Source organism: Palaemon carinicauda, chromosome 3 (assembly GCF_036898095.1).
Source record: "Palaemon carinicauda isolate YSFRI2023 chromosome 3, ASM3689809v2, whole genome shotgun sequence".
Taxonomy (NCBI): Eukaryota; Metazoa; Arthropoda; class Malacostraca; order Decapoda; family Palaemonidae; genus Palaemon; species Palaemon carinicauda.
This window is the reverse complement of record NC_090727.1, coordinates 76,034,557-76,051,914: the sequence shown is the minus strand read 5'-3', so window position 1 is coordinate 76,051,914 and position 17,358 is coordinate 76,034,557. Positions and strand designations below refer to the sequence as shown.

The 17,358-nt window shown below is 46.7% G+C and overlaps 1 long non-coding RNA gene across 2 annotated transcripts in view; it reads right to left on the bottom strand.

The window, feature by feature from the left end:
* Nucleotides 1–218: 218 nt before the first annotated feature.
* Nucleotides 219–17,358, bottom strand: part of LOC137637766 (uncharacterized) — a 52,826-nt gene continuing 35,686 nt past the window's right edge. The window contains exons 3-5 of one of the 2 annotated variants that reach the window (XR_011043791.1): nucleotides 5,273–5,402; nucleotides 4,662–4,846; nucleotides 219–1,111 (exon numbers count right to left, since the gene is read on the bottom strand). This is a non-coding gene — a long non-coding RNA (uncharacterized lncRNA). The remainder of the gene's footprint in view (nucleotides 1,112–4,661; nucleotides 4,847–5,272; nucleotides 5,403–17,358) is intronic. The other variant, XR_011043792.1, reaches the window with a different exon arrangement.

The following is a 17,358-nucleotide window of genomic DNA, read 5'->3' as shown; positions in this document are numbered from 1 at the left end:
TATCATTATTCTAATTATTCAACTATTATTTCAATTACTTTAATCAAAAAAAAATATTACCATTTTAATTATTCTTTAAATTATTATTCTAATATATTAATTATTATTACTATTATTTCAGTTATTATTATTATAATTTCAATTATTTCAAATATCTTTATTTATATTATCATTTTGAATATTTCTATTATTTTAATCATTATTATTATTATTTTGAAAGACAAAATTTGAGAAAAAACTGCTCAATAGATCAAACGAAAGAAATGTATGTATTTCTTCATGACTAATTTAGGAATAACCGTTTGCAATTCACTGACGTCTCAAAGTTAAAACGGAGAGTCCGAGTATAAACAAAAGTGACGATAAAACGCTTCTTGCGAGTAATGAGAAATTAACATTTACTTTATAGAAACGACAAAACAGACGGAATTAAGCGAAACTCCTCCTAAGACGCTTTTCTCTAGAAGCTGAATCGGACCTGAACCTTCTTCTGAGTTGGATGTTGTACCTAATTCAACTATAAATCTACTTTTGAATTAACTTCAACATCTTGCCAATGCAAAATATCTTGAATTTCAAATATATACTACAGTACTTAACACAAAATAAAAACGTTATTCCTTATATATAAAAATCTTTAAGCTCGCTGACATCTCTGTACATTTCTATAAATAATAAATAAATAAATAAATTTCAACAAACAATATTCATAGAATGTAAATATGAAAGAACGAAATAAATTTTACATAAACCTTTCATATATTTCAGAGATTCTCTTATTCAGATCTTCCACAATTCCACGAGACATTCTACCTTACGTGTATGTGTATATATTCACAAGCTCTCTAGAATAAACTCAATTGTTAATTAGCAAAATTGAGTTTTTTTCTTACATTTTGCATTATTCAATTCTTTCATTTGGACCTAAAATACATCTATTCTTATTCGAATAAAAAACCCAAGACTTCACTGAAACGAAATTAAGAAAAGGTGTAATTATCGATGCTCTCTTGATTCTTGATGAAATCGTCTATGGATTCGTCTATACCCCAGATATATCTTCAGTGATATTGTTAAGTCTTCTACTGTACTTCGTACTGACGTCGATAATCTGAAAAAGAAAGTTAAATATTTTAGTCATCCTTTTAAGAATATCTCAAGACAATACAGATAATAGAAGCAATTATACATTACTGAACTTTTGAATAATATCCTCATCATTCATTAAAGCCTAACTGCATCATTCTAAACTCTAGGAAGAATTAATCTTGAGAGTTATTCACTTTTCTAAAGTTTGCATTGCTTTCGATTTTCGTCTTCATTCACCATCAGGAGAGGAACACCGCTGGGCAAATCCTATCATTTAAATGTGACATTTTTTCACGAAACAACTAATTGCTTAGACAAAGTCTATACGTATACATGTATAACAGAGTATTCCTTTTAATATTTAGATGTACTTGTAGGTATCCAAGTGTTAATATGACAAATTCGAAGATAATTTGTATTTTTCCTAACCATACAAACCTTAGCTATTTACATTGGGTTTACCTTTTAGCGCAGCTGAAATGGCGAGCCATTAGAATTTAACGAGGGTGTATTACCCCCGCGCTAGTTAGCAGGGGGGTAGGGGAGTGGTAGCTAGCTACCCCTCCCCCCCTCACACACAGGTGAATGCTCACTTTCACTTAGAGGTAGGACTTGTCTTGGGGGACAGGGCTGGCGGGCAAATATGTGTAAATAGCTAAGGTTTGTATGGTTAGGAAAAATACAAATTATCTTCGAATTTGTCATTTGTTCCGTAACCAAATTACAAACCACGCTATTTACATTGGGTGACTTACCCCTTAAGTAGGGTGGAAAGTTCCCAGGCATACTGGCTTTGGCTTTACCCGGGGACTCAGAATCCGAGTGAGTCGCACTCGAGAAAAGGAGTCCCTGCACCTCACAAGTTCCTTGCTCCGCAAGGAACCGTGTGGCCTACATAAGCTTGTGTGTGAAGGAAAAAGTGTGACCCATCCTAGGCAGTTGACCTGGAGTTCCAGAAGGAACTCTGGGTTAGGACGTTCCCAATACCACCTCGTCAGGGTATGGGGGACGCGACAGTATTAACTTAATACTCGGAACACAAGGAAGCATGGTTTACCTGCAGAGGTTCGAGGTCAGCTATGCAAAGACCAGGATGCTGCTTCCCCGTAGAGGGGGTGATGAAGAAAGAAATAAGGGCCAGACATACTTCTTTCGTTCATGCAGACTAAAACCTGATAACAATGCCCTCAACCTTCTGCTACCTGTCCAAAAAAGGAGCCTGAGGTTAGACCAGCTGTTGTGTAGCCATCACAGAGCGATAGAAAACGTATCGAAACTCCTGTGGGTCATGCCCTGCAGGAAGCGGGCTGCGAAGGTCATTAGACGCTTCCAGACTCCAGCTTGTAGCACCTGCGTCACAGAGTAGTATTACTCGAAGGCGAGGGACGTTGCGATGTATCCAACATCGTGCTGTAGGGCGACGTGACGGGGGAGGGTCTGGAGACAGGTCGAGATGAATGTCCTTGAGTCCCCCGTGTCCTCCTTGTGCTCCCAGATCGGCTGCAACTGAGGACAAACTGCACCTGTTCCCAAAGCTAACCTCTCGATTCCTTTACTGGCAAGAAAGAGAAGGTTTTGGGACATCAGATACAGAATGGAGACTCGAAATCTTGAAGGAATTGGACCGAAGGGCCGGGACCCCAAGATTCTGAGTCTAGCCAACAACTCAGGAGCGAACCTGAATGTTGCCTTCCCGTCTTCCTTAGAAAGGGCGGAGTCGTACGAGACCAAGAAGATTGCTTACACACTGGCCGCGGCCAGAGTGAGCAGGAGACCCAAGACGGAATACAATCCGAGGCCTGTCGTAAAGGGTCTTGAGAAGATCTCTTAAGGGACTAAAAAGTCCGAGCCATGCTCCAAGTTGGAGGTCTTCCTCCGACTAGGGCAGGGACGATCGTAGCTTCGCATGAGCGAGGAAAGATCCAGCGGGCAGGAAAAAGTTATTCCTTTAACCCTGAAGGTCAGGGAAAGGCTGAGCGACAGGCTTCATTGCCGAGAGCGGAAAGAAGTTTCCTCCCGCCGAACGGCAATAACACCGTTATTGCTGGAGAAGAGGCCTCAGGGGAAGAGGTATATCTCCCACGGCACCAACCACCGAAGACTCTTCACTTCGCCAGGAAGACCCCTGCGGATGACTATCGCAGATGACGCTACCTCCGTCCCGCGACTGTAGCGGGTTGTCTCTTCTTGAGGAGGGGGCGTAGTGTCTCCAGGCCTGAAGCCGAAGCGGCGCCCCGGTTCGTGAAAGATGTTGCAGTGTGGTTGTTTGAGTAGTCTGTGCCGTGGGAGAAGCTCTCCTGGGAGTTCCGTCAGGGGATGCAGAGGGTCCAGAAACCGTTCTGCGCATAGTCCCAGTGGAGCTCTCCCATTGAAAGGTTGACAGACAACCTGGTCTTGTTGAGACCCATTCTCCACAGACAAAAAGGAGGGAAGACGCAGGCGTCGAAGTTGTCCCACCATCACCGGAATGCATCTTGCCAGAGTCTCGGGATCTGAGACTGGGGGAAAGAACAGCGGAAGCTTGAGGTTCCAAGCTGTTGCGATCAGGTCCCCCAGACCAGGACTTGCTGGTTACTCAAGGCCAAAGACCCCCAGGTACACTCTCTCTACGAGGCTCTGCTCGGATGGTTGGAGAGAACATTCCTCTGCCTGGAATGAGAGAGCCGATGGTGGTATTGAGAGTATCTCAATCATCTCGGTATCTCTACTGCAAGATGTGAAGGTGTGAAAATGCGTCCCCTGCTGGTTAGAACACGCCAGAATCATGTAGTGGATTTTTGCCTTATAGAGGTGAGTTACATGTTTCTTATATATGTTCTAAACACTATTATTACATGTACTATTACTATTATTATTAGCCAAGCTACAACCCTTGTTGGAAAAGCAAGATGCTATAAGCCCAAGGGCTCCAATAGGGAAAAACAGCCCAGTGAGGAAAGGAAATAGATAAATGATGAGAGCAAATTAACAATAAAACATTCTGAAAACAGTAACAACGTCAAAACAGATATGTCCTATATAAATTAAAGACATAATCAGAAAATTCTTAACCTTTTTCATCAACTGTATAAGAATCTATATCGTCTCTCAAGTTAACCTGTTTACCTTTATGGTTCTATTTTTCTTAATCCTGAGATACAAACACAATATTGTATACAATACTGAACAAGGACGATGAAATTAATATGTTAGATTAACACAAAAATATATCGCACATTTTTGTCTTACCCAGAAAATCATTTCTTTTGTATTTTCCTTTTATCAAGAAAAAGCTAAAAGATTTAAACAAACTGAATCTCAAGCGAGTGTTGAGCAGACCCACACGCGAGTGGGTCTTCCCCGCCGCCTGCGGGCAATTATAACTACCTCGTTTGATGATAATTTGTATTTGTGTATGAACATCGAAGAAGTTGGACAGAAAAATGAAAGACAGAAATTTGGAACGGAGATAGAGTAGACAGTTAAAAAGTGGACAAAGAAGAAGCTGAAACCATTTAGCAATGCTTACAGTGTACCCTACAAAGTACACAGATGACACTAGGCAGCTACGAAGAGCAAGGATCGTCACTCACCTTCTCCTTAACATTTTCGAAGCGAGAAAGTAGGCGAGAACATCGAGAGATAGATCAAGAAGGCGTCGTCTTGGGGTAACTGAGTGTTCTCGGTCTATCTTTATCCTCCTGGACGGCTGTATCCCAAGTCCGAGCGTATACGGTTCCACCGAAATCATAACGGTGACGGCGCAGTTGTCAAACACCTGCGGGAGACGAAGGTCGATTAGTTCGAGAAACAAGCGATTAAAAAGATTCTTATTCTGTCATTTCTTTTTAAACTCAAAAATTTTATTTCTACAATAATTCACTTGAATAAATCTAAACACAGTTTTATTTGTCTTAGATTATAATAATAATAATATTTATGGCTACAAATATAAAAAACATATCTTGTAAAATTTATTCCTCCTTCATAAGAGTTGGGTGTTGGGGCCAGGAAAGCCCTTCAGTGTCAAGGTCCAACTGGGAGAAAACATTGTAAGTAGAGTGATAGTTAAGGTGGAAGAAAGGCAGCAAGAACGGGGTCAGGTAGAAGGCTAAAGAGAGAGAGAGAGAGAGAGAGAGAGAGAGAGAGAGAGAGAGAGAGAGAGAGAGAGAGAGAGAGAGAGAGAGAGAGAGATATGACTTACCATTGCAATATTCAAAAAGGAAGTCCGCAATGTAGATGAGGAAACAGGTCTTGTTCCCGCCACCATCACTGACCACGACGCATTTAAGTCTACATTGACCTTTCGTCTTGCAACACCTAATGGTTACTACCTGGAAGAGAAGAGGGAAAATGAACGAGTGTTGCCATATCAGGATCTGGAAGAGTCTAAGGTTAATCTTAAAGTTATGACCTGAAATACAATGAGTACGTTTTGCTATTAAAAACTCCTATTTTTCTTCCATGACTTTTCTATGGTACACTGAAACTGAGCTAAAATGTTTTATACACTTTTAAATATAAATAAATATAACAAATTTGGAAATAATTTGTATTTTTCCTAACATACAAAGCTGGAGCTATTTATAGGGTATTACTTTCGGCATGAATGTAAAGAGAGTTCTATATGAGAAAGTGATTGTACCAACTGTGATGTATGGATCGGAGTTGTGGCGAATGAAAGTGACGGAGAGACAAAAATTGAATGTGTTTGAGATGAAGTGTCTAAGGAGTATGGCTGGTGTATCTCGAGTAGATAGGGTTAGGAACAAAGTGGTGAGGGTGAGAACGGGTGTAAGAAATGAGTTAGCGGCTACAGTGGATATGAATGTGTTGAGGTGGTTTGGCCATGTTGAGAGAATGGAAAATGGCTGACTGCTAAAGAAGGTGATGAATGCAAGAGTTGATGGGAGAAGTACAAGAGGAAGGCCAAGGTTTGGGTGGATGGATGGTGTGAAGAAAGCTCTGGGTGATAGGATGATAGATGTGAGAGAGGCAAGAGAGCGTGCTAGAAATAGGAATGAATGGCGAGCGATTGTGACGCAGTTCCGGTAGGCCCTGCTGCTTCCTCCGGTGCCTTAGATGACCGCGGAGGTAGCAGCAGTAGGGGATTCAGCAGTATGAAGCTTCATCTGTGGTGGAAAATGTGGGAGGTTGGGCTGTGGCACCCTAGCAGTACCAGCTGAACTCGGCTGAGTCCCTGGTTAGGCTGGAGGAACATAGAGAGTAGAGGTCCCCTTTTTTGTTTTGTTTCTTTGTTGATGTCGGCTACCCCCCAAAATTGGGGGAAGTGCCTTTGGTATATGGATGGATGGATGGACTTTCGGCAATGCTGAAAACCAGCCAAGACAATTTTAGTGAGGGATAACTACCCCATCCACTAGTTAGCGGGAGGGGGTTGGGGTAGACTAGCTACCCCGCTCACTCACACCTGTCAGTTGAGTAACCACTTTTCTTTTCTGGCAGGACTTCTAGGGGGACAGGGTGGCGGGCCAAATTGTATAAATAGCTCCAGGTTTCTATACTAGGAAAAATACAAATTATTTCCAAATTAGTTATTTGTTCCGACACAGATACAAACCTTCACTATTTATAAGGTGACTTACTCTAAGGAGGGAGGAAGTTCTACCATTTGGCCTTGGTCATGACCCGGGGTTCATTCTAATTGGTTTTTTATCTAATTAGTAGGAACCCTACCCTCACTAAAATCAAAGTAGTTACAAGGTAACTCACTGATAGCGACCTGCAGAAGCTTGTGTGAGAGAGACTGGTGGCTTGTCTTTAAGTAGGAACTCGAGGATTCTAAGACATATCCAATACCTTCCCTCAAGAGGTATTGGTAACGTAACAAAGTATTCATTCATACTCAGGATGCACAAGGGAAATGATTCTTACCTGCAGAGGGGTGAGGTCAGCTATGCTTTGGTCTTGCAGAGCTATTTCCCCAGTGGGGGAGAAGGAGAAAGAAAGAAGTGAGCCAGACATTCTTTTCATTCACCCTAGACTAACCCGGGTAACCTCAACCCTCAACCCTCTGCTACTTGTCCATCAAGGAGCCCGAGGCATTAGATCACTTGTTGTGCGGCCACCACAGGACCAATGGAGAAGGTTTCCATGCTCCTGTGGGTTACGTCTTTCTGATAGTGGGCTGTGAAGGTCGTCTGACGCTTCCACATGCCCGCTTGCTATACCTGTGCCACAGAAAAATTCTTCTTGAACGCCAGAGACATTGCAATGCCTCTGACGTCATGAGCTCTGGGTCGGTTGGACAGCGGAGGATCTGGATATAGTGCGTATTCCATTACTTTCCTTATCCAGGAGGAAATAGTATTCCTCGTGACCCTCCTCTTGACCTTCCCCGTGCTGACAAAAAGTGCTCGTTCACGGGGGCGAGCTTTTGCTGTTCTTTTTAAGTAACACCTCAGACTCCTTACCGGACATAGTAACAGTTGGTCTGGATCTTCGGTTACAGAACGAAGACTCTCTATCCGAAATGGGACGAACCTGGAGTCAGGCACACCCGGATTTTGAGTCTTAGCTACAAACTCAGGGATGTAGTTGAGGATTACTTCCTCCCATCTCCTAGAGTGGGAGACATCAACAGATAGACCATGAAGTTCGCTAACTCTCTTGGCCGAAGCCAGAGCAAGCAGGAACACCGTCTTCCACGTTAGGTGGCGATCTAAGGCCTGGCGTAGTGGTTCATAGGGGAAGCCCTTCAGAGCCTAAGGACCCGAACCACGTTCCAAGGGGGAGGTCTTAGCTCTGCCTGGGGACAAGTAGGCTCGTAACTGCGTATGAGCAAAGAAAGTTCCGAGGAGGAAATATCGACTCCTTTCAGTCTAAAGGCGAGACTCAAGGCTGAGCGGTAGCCTTTGACTGCCGAGACCGAGAGGAGCATTTCTTCCCAAAGGTATACAAGAAACTCCGCTATAGTTGGAACAGAGGCATCAAGGGGAGAGATACCCCTTCCACGACACCAGCCACAGAAAACTGACCACTTCGCCTGGTAGACTGCCTCTGTGGATCTCCCGAGGTGTCCAGCCACTCTTTTCGCAACCGGTTGCGAAAAGCCTCTCTGTGTGAGGAGGTGCTGGATAGTCTGCAGGCGTGAAGTCGAAGCGAGGCTACGGTTTTGTGGAAGATGTCGGCATGTGGTTGTTTGAGGATGTCGTGTTGTGGAGGAAGCTCCCTCAGGATCTCCGTGAGGAGATGCAGAAGGTCCGGGAACCATTCTGCGTGATGCCATAGCGGAGCTATGAGGGTCATTTGCAAGTTGTTGCTTGCTCATACCTGGTTGAGGACCTTTCTCATCAGACAGAACGGGGGCAACGCGTAAGCATCCAGGTTTATCCACCGTTGTTGGAAAGCATCTTGCCAAAGAGCTTGGGGATCTGGGACTGGGGAGCAGTACAACGGGAGCCTGAAATTCAGGGCCGTTGTGAACAGATCCACCGTCAGGGAACCCCACAAAGTCAGGACTTTGTTGGCTAACAGAGGATTCAAAGACCACTCGGTGCCAACTATCTGAGTCGCTCTACTCAGCTTGTCTGCTAGCACATTCCTCTTGCCCGGAATGAAGCGAGCTGATGAGAGTCACCGAGTTGTCCTCTGCCCATCTGAGTATCTCTACTGCAAGATGGCACAGCTGCTGTGAAAAGGTACCGCCCTGCTTGTTTAGATAAGCTACTACCGTGGTGATGTCGCTCATCAGCACAACGGAGTGCCCCGCCAGGATCTGGTGGAACTCTTTGAGGGCCAGAAAGGCTGTCCTCATCTCTAAGAGATTTATGTGCTGGTACCTTTCTGATTCGGAACATTGGCCGGAGATGTAATGGTGCAGCACGTGAGCCCCCCCACCCTTCTTTTGATGCATCCGAAAAAAGCATCAATTCCGGGGAAGAGATGAGAAGATCGACCCCTTTACAGAGGTTCGGCTCCGCCAGCCACCACTTGAGGTCCGACTGTTCCTCTAGCCCTATGCGGACTAGGTGATCCCGGGAATCGGAGTGTTGGTTCCACTGGGATTTTAGTCGCCACTGGAGGGATCTCATCCTGAGTCGACTGTTGGGGATCAGTCGGGTCAGGGAGGAGAGGTGACCGAGAAGGCGAAGCCAATACTGCACTGGGAGCTCTTCCCAACTGAAGAAAACCTACGCTATCTCCCTCAGTCTCTGGATCCTTTCGTCTGATGGAAAAGTTTTGTACCTTAGGGTGTCTAATTGCATGCCTAGGTATCCCAGTTCTTGAGAGGGGAGCAGTTGAGACTTCTCGAGGTTTACCACGATCCCCAGATCCTGGCAAAACCTTAGAAGCTCGTCTCAGTGGCGGAGAAGGGCCGCCTCCGAGTCTGCCAGAATCAGCCAGTCGTCCAAGTATCTTAGGAGACGGATGCCGACTCTGTGAGCCCAAGATGAAATTAGGGCGAATACTCTCGTGAATACCTGGGGTGTTGTGGAAAGACCGAAACACAGTACCCTGAACTGGTAATGCTTCCAATTGAAAATTAATCTCAGATACTTCCTGGAAGACGGGTGAATTGGGATCTGGAAGTATGCGTCCTTCAGATCTAGAGTGCACATGAAGTCCTGGGGTCTTATCGCTTGTCTGACTGTGTCGGCCGTCTCCATCCCGAAAGGTGTCTGTTTGACAAACCTATTCAGGGCCGAGAGGTCGATGACTGATCTCCAGCCTCCAGACGTCTTTTCCACAAGAAAGAGTCGACTGTAGAAGCCTGGGGACCCGTCGAGGACCTCCTGAAGAGTGTCCTTCACCAACATGGACTGGACTTCTGCCCTGAGGGCAAACTCCCGTGCGGATCCCTTCGCACAGGAGTTCGATGGAATCGGCACTCGAGTCAGTGGAGGGAGAGAGAGCGTGAACGGGATACGATACCCTGAACGAATCACCTCGACCGTCCAGGGTTCGGCCCCGTGGTGAAGCCACCTCTGTCAGCGGCTTTGCAGGCATCCCCCCCACAGGAGGGCAAATGGGAGGATTGCCTGTCTTATTGGGACCGGCCTCGGCCAGATCCCTTCTTACCCTTTCCTCCACGGAAGGACTTTTTGCTGTGAAAGGCCTGCTTTGCATCCTTTTAACCCTGCTGTTTTGGGTCTCTAGCCCTTTTCGGCTGCGGGTTTTGCTGTGCTTTCCGCTGTGGCTGAGAGGGGGAAGGTTTAGCTGTTAAGACCTTTTGGATGAGGGAGTCCTGACTGGACTTCCTCCACCTCTCTGCCACCTGCTCGACGTCCTCGGGATGGAACAAACAATTGCCCTCGAAAGGAGCATTTCTCAGACTCGCTACTTCGGCCTGAGGGAGATGTCTATAGAGCTTGCCTATGACGGCATCTCTCCTCTTCAGGATAGTGTTGGCCCAAAGGTTCACTACCTGATGGGAGAGGAACTCGATGGCCTGAGTGCCAGACAATAGGAAAGTCTCCAAAGACTTCCTGGAGGACTCCCGAGACAGGTCTTTAGACCGCATCAGTTGTCCTAAGGACCCTAACCAGAAATCCAGCTATGAAATAGCCTGCATGGCGTACTTCGCCACCTTTTCCTGGTTTAGGATTTCAGAGGCCGAAAAGGAGACTGAAAGTCCCATAAGTTTCTCGAAGGGGGTGGCCTTCGAGAGTGCCTCTATAGAGTGGTCGAGAGGCAGCGTTGGAAGAGATTCCCCGAGGATCTCATAGTACCTCCTCTGAAACACATACGGAGGAGGTAGGAGCTTGGAGGACGAGTTGGAGCGGAAAGAAGAGGTGGACCCAATTGCCTGGGACACTGTCTTCTGCTTGGCACTCTTCAACCCCTTTGACCAGGGCAAAGCTGCACTGGTCCTATGAGGTTTCTGAGTGCCATAAATCTGGTCAAGGACCGTTCCTTTCACATCTAGAGGGGCTGCCGATGGATCTGGAAGTCCATTAATGGAACGGATGCAGGCTAGGACCTGCCAGAAGGCGTGTTCCAACTCCTTCCTCTCATCCTCTGTAAGCTTAGGGCTAGCGGTTGCTGGCAGAGCGCCGTCCTCGAGATCGCTCTGCCCTTCCACGTCCGAGCTCTAATCCATAGGAGCCCGGAGTGGGTCGAGGTCGTCAACTGTATAGACTGGGGATAGGGAAACTACCGGGGAGGTGCTCGCTTCCAGCTGCCTGGGAGGCAGTGAGGAAGGAAGCCTGGCCGAGGATTTGGGGATGGTGAACAAATCCTTCGTTTCCCTCCCACAAGGCCGGAGGTCCTCTGTCCCCAAGGGCCTAGAGGACTCCGTTGGCTTACGGGTGGAATGTAAGTCCACTGCCGTACGGGGTGAATCCCATCCGGTCGCAGGTCGTGCCTCCTTAGACACTATCTCAACCTGTAAAGAACGGAAGGAGTCTCCATAGGGAGTAACCCTATCCTCCTTGGGGGGCGAAGGACGAATCCTATTCCTTTCCCCCTTTGGCCTGGCCTGTGGCGTCTTGAACTGAGGTTCATGCCTAATCTCCTCCAGAGGTCTTTTGCGAGGGGATGACCGTCTCCCCTTGCCTGAAGGACCCGCCTGTGCGGGAACTTCTGACCTCCTCCTAGGATCGGAGGGAGGAGAGGACCCCGGGAAGAAAGGAAGCGACAAGGGAATCCTAGGTGTATCACCTAAGGACTGGGAACAGGGAACGACTCCCTTCATGGCTTGGCGCATTATACTGAATAAGATGCTAAGCCATGGCGGGTCACGGGCTCCGGAGGAATTAAGGGGAAAGTCCTTAGGAAAGGACCGTTCCCTGGGTTTAGGAACCTGGGCAGGTTTCCTAACCCTCTTGTCTGATGGAGGCTTCCCTACAGGCAAGATTGGCACAGGCCTACCCTTGGGGATAGGGTCTGGGCTCACGACTGTTGTCTCTGTTGAGGCCTAAGGGGCTCGAGAGAACTGATTGTGAGCGCCAAGATGGTCGTGCACTCTTGCGCCGAATTGTTGGTAGGCGGAAGGGAGCTCGTGCGCACGCCGTTCCCGATTGCGCACTCCTGGAGCGTATGAGGTTGTTCGCGCACCTGGCGCGCAAAAGGTTGCTCGCGCGCAGTAGGTGGTTTGCGCGCATGGCGCGCAACAGGATGTTCGCACATATGGCGCGCCATAGGATGAACCCGCACGCCATGATCGTCGTTTTGTTTGCATGCGCCAACTTGGTCGGGCGGGCGAGAGCTCTCAGGTTAGTGAGAGAACTCACTGCTACGCTCACCCGAAGGTTCACGATAGCTTGTGTTGTGTAAGCGCGAACGATCAACACAACGAGAGTTTAAAAACTCTCTGTCATAAAAAGAATGACTCTGGACACGAAAACCCGAAAGTTCAGCGTGAACTGTGTTGCGCAAACCCGAAGGATCAACGCAACGAGAAACCGGAGTTTCTCTGTCACAATACACCGAAGTGTTAGCGCGACTAAAGTTACGAGAGCCCAAGGGTTCAGCGTAACTCAGGTTACGACACCCCGAAGGGTCAGCGTAACGAGGATTCGAAGTTCCTCTGTCACGATATGCCGAAGGATCAATGTGACTGACGGTACGAGAACCCGGAGGTTCAACGTTACCATCGTTACTAGAGCCCGAGGGTTCAGCGTAAAGAGAAACCAAAAGTTTCAAGTCGCGAGAGCCCGAAGGTTCAGTGCGACGGAGACCCGAAGGACTCCTGCTATCATGAGAACCCGCAAGATCAACATGACGAGAGCCCGAAGGCTCACGATCACGCCAACCCAAAGGGTGATCGTCAAGAGGCCCCGAAGGATCAACTTGAGGAGAACCAGCAGGTTCAAAAAGACGTCTCCTCACAGCCTGAGGAGGAGAACGCCCGGGGTTAGAGAGGGGTTACCCACCCCTCCACTCTACGAACCTCCGGAGAGGAACGTACAACAGACTCGGCCCGAGGGGGAGACTGATTAAGGTCAACGGATAAATCCTCCGCAGGGGAGGAAAGTTCGCCCGAAGGAGAACTACGCTTATGACAAGGTTCTCTTTCCGCCCCTCGAGGAGAACCTAAAGCGTAAGGAGATTGCCGATACACAGAGGCCACCTTCTCTCGCGAACGAGAGATATGTTCCCCCGAAGGGGAAGCTTGCCTTGGAGAGAGCCCTGCCACCGCCCCTGGTGGGTTAGCTAACTCCTCGGCGTCGGAACCAGACCCAAGGTCTGGAAAAGAACAGGCGCTCCCTGGGGGAGGAGAAGGAGCCGACTCACTAGGGGAGCCGCCATCCTCGTCTATCCCACAGGGTTGACCTGGAGTCACATGCCCTGCACTACTGCTCGACCGTACCCCGGAAGGGCCTGGTCGAGGATTAGCTTTGGGCAGAGATTTGGGCGTAGAGGAAGCAGAAGCCCGCGATTTCTTCAATATTGAGGAAGACCCCGAAAGCGAAGATTCGCGTTTAGACTTCTTCTTCTTATCACGCGCAAACCTCTCCCACTGGGAGGCAGGCCACTCCCTACACTCGGAACAGGTGTTGTCCCGCGAACACTGAGTTCCCCAGCAAGCCGGGCACAAACGGTGTGGGTCCGTCTCCACGGACGACACGAAGGTGCCGCAGTGGCAGCCTTCAATCCCTGGACATGTCCGCATAGCGGGACAATAACCATACACAGACCGACACACACAAAAGAAAAAGAAAAAGTAATAAAGTCGAGGCAGTTTGTTTAACGGGAGAGAGAGACAGAACATCTGCACTCTACCAAGCCAAAAGTAAAAGTGGTTACTCAACCGACAGGTGTGAGTGAGCGGGGTAGCTAGTCTACCCCAACCCCCTCCCGCTAACTAGCGGATGGGGTAATTATCCCTCACTAAAATTGTCTTGGCTGGTTTTCAGCATTGCCGAAAAGTAATACCCTATAAATAGCGAAGGTTTGTATCTGTCGGAACAACTATGATTTATTTATATACTTATTTTTTGTACAGTATTTAAGAATTCTATTATATCTTTAGTATGCAACATTCTAATATTCAACTGTTTCTTAATAAAATTCTATACACAGTACTCTTTTTAATTAGCTTAGGAATAACTAAAGAAAATATCCCATAAAATTTAACAAATCAAACAAGGTTTTTGCCAGTTTGCAACTGACATGCAAGACCTCTTGGAGATGAAAGCATCGAAAGGAAAGCAAAAGAACTTGCTCTAACAAAGCAGACAGTTAGAACACGTATAGAGGAAATCTCTCTCCTGATGTATCTCGGCAACTGAAAGACCTCGTCCATCTTTCAGTTTCTCGTCTTAAGCTTTGGACGAATCAGCTGAAGTATGTGTTGTAGTCCAGTTATGCATTTTCTGAAGAATTGATGATAATCATATTGTCTTTGATGGGAATGTGGATCTCTTCTTGTAAGAACACAGAGCACAGCCCGGCACTCGTAAGCATATGAGGTAATGCTCTTTGCTCATAAGAACGCAGAGTGCAGACCCGTATTTGTAAGCACGAGACGTAATGCTCTATGCTCGTAAGAACACAGAACACAGCCCGGTACTCGTAAGCAGGGGAGACAATGCTCTGCTTTCAATCACGAAAAATGACGATAGATCCTAGGAAGCGCAGGAAGACAAGGGGGAAGGATCCGTGACTACCATCTCTCTACTTGGTGCACCCCAGTACCAGAAGAGACAACCAGGAGACTGGTCCTGCTCTCGATGAGACGTACCATATGAAGATTACCTCTCCCCTTATAGCAGGAGGATGTGTAAATTTACCCTCAATTGCTTGAGGAGTTGGAGTTGAGTCCAGATGGACCAATCACCTGCAACCAGTGCAAGAGCGGATAATAACCCAGAATGTACCAGTTAGCGGCGCTGACCGTTTTTCGCTCCCTCCCGAAGAAGAGCAATCGTTAAATTCCAAGGAACTGTACCGAAAGGTCTTCATAGGCGACATTCCTCTTCCTGAAAAAAAAATGTCCGACGAAGAGAAAGGAGAAGGAGGAGAAGGAGGAGAGGAAGAAGAGGAGGGAGAGAAAACTCCTAGTTCTCCTTACCAACGGGGAGTAAATTACAACAGGTTCTTTGCAAAAACACAAAACATCTACACTGGAGTTTTGTCGCAAGGGAGCACAGGGACTTCTATACACAGGAGTCACACCCAGGGACATCCTAACGGTGTCAAGCACTCCTTCCAGGCAATAAGTGCAAAATAAGCACATAGGAACAAATGAACACTCAGGCCAAAAAGGATGACTCCTTCCCAAAGGGACACTACCACAGAGCACGAGTTGAGTTAGCATTTAAGAATTTCACTGTCTTCCTGATAGGAAGAACGTGAGATTACAGTGAGACAAGTCTCACTGTAAATTGCACGAGCCTCTCCTATAAGAGTCTGATGAAAAATGAAAGGACATTCTTGACATCTGTAACGAGGGCTACTTAATCGAGCCCCAAAGAGCTTCGACTTGCTCGCAACTCTTTCATTCTGCCCCGGCAGAACTATGGGGTTCTTACAGGACACAGGACTCCCTCCAACCCTTCTCCAACCATATCCGAAAGTCACAAACTCAAAAGCCTTGGATTAAGGTTGAAAAGGGTGGTCATTTTCGGTGAGAAAGCCTAACTGCAATGAACAGATAGCTTTGTTATCTCGAAAGCCAACGTTTTACAAAACGCATGAATCCACTGATACTTATAGTTGTTGTGGAACTAATAAAACTAGAATCACAGTGAGGTCCTAAAAATGAAGAAGAATGCAAGTGGACAAGCTTGTCACTCATAAGGAACTTCAGGATTATATCCAGACTCCAAACTGGTGAGTCCTTGTTGATTAGATGTTTCAAACAATTTGAGAAGTTCCTGTAGGACTTTATCAAACGAAAGGCAAGATACTGTGCCTGACTACAGTCGTAAACACACTCCTGCATCCTTTAATGAAAGAAGATGCACAATTGCGCTTCCTTCGAAAAGACAACAGGAAAACAGCAACTAAGCTGTAGAGATACTGGAAGAGAAAACTGGGTTGATTCTGAACTATTCTCTAAAACCTCCTATATGGATTGATAAATCCTGGAGGTAGAAGTCTCTAAAGCTCCTATAAAAAGTACCTTTCTAAGGGAGGAGTCTGAGAAAACTTACTCTAAAAGGAAGACTCCTATATAAGGACGACTTAAAGTCGCCACAGATTCTTGCAGACTTCTTGATGGAGAGTCCATTCTCCAGCTGAGATAGTCTGCCAAACTTCTTTCCCCCTGAATGAACCTTACAGAAGGATACATTCTTCTCCTTGCCCAGAGAAAAGACTCCTCGCTGTCCCGTAAAGGGACTCGAGTGAATTCCGCCCTGCTTGGCAAAGAAAACAAATGTTGTGGTAAATCGGCATTGACTTGCCAACAGCCTAGTGTTGCTTCCACCTCTAAGTCGAGGTAACGGAACACAACACAAGGCCTAAGGTCCTTTGTTCCAAAAAAGGGGGGACCTCCTGGAGGACGCCTGATTATTGGTTGGAACCTACTGGAATAGACTGGATCGTTCTACCACTAAAGGCAACTTCTTATGGCATCCGAAAAGGACGCATAAGGACTCAAGATCTTCTCCTTATCCCAAAATGATCGAGGATGAAAAGGAGAGGACGAAGAAATATCACAAAAGGATAACAACTTCTAGCTCCCGACTGGCCGGGAAACGAGCCCTGGTCCAGGAAAACTAAGATGAACAGAGATATATCAAGGATTTCAAAGAAAGATTTAAGATGGCTTGCACGGTTCTAAGGGGAGACGTAAAAGCCCGAAAAAACTAGACTCTGAATCCCCATTTTGATGGTGTCAGAAGAGACTCGTCTTGTAGACAAGAAGATCCAATTCTTCAAAAAAGGCTCAACGTTATCTGAAGATCCAACATGTAGATCGGAAGAACGAGTTCTGAGAAGCCAATCCTCCCTAAACCGGGAGGCTCAGATCTTGAGTGCAGTAGACTGTTACATAAGCAGTAGATACTCTAGACTCCTCTCTAGAACTGGGAGAGAAGTCTATGGAGCTAAAACCTTAAGAAGGTTTCCCTAAAAAAGGAAAAAAGTACTCCTCTTTCAGAAGAAGAACTGACCAAGGTCTGCTCCGAACTTCTCCCAATAATTGCCAGAAGTAGTAGAGTTTAGCTTCTACTGTCTGAAGGCGAAACCAGTCAGACTCTGCTTTGCCCTGTTCCTCGAAAGTCTGGTAGCCATCCTGCTGAAAGTCTTTCCTCGAAAAGCCTGAGAAAAGTTCGGAAAAGGAGATTCTTCCTTTGATTTGCAGCTAAAGAAGAATGGATGAAAAACCTTTCTTACCGTATCCGAAACCAAATCTTAGGTGGCCTTTGGGTAACTCAG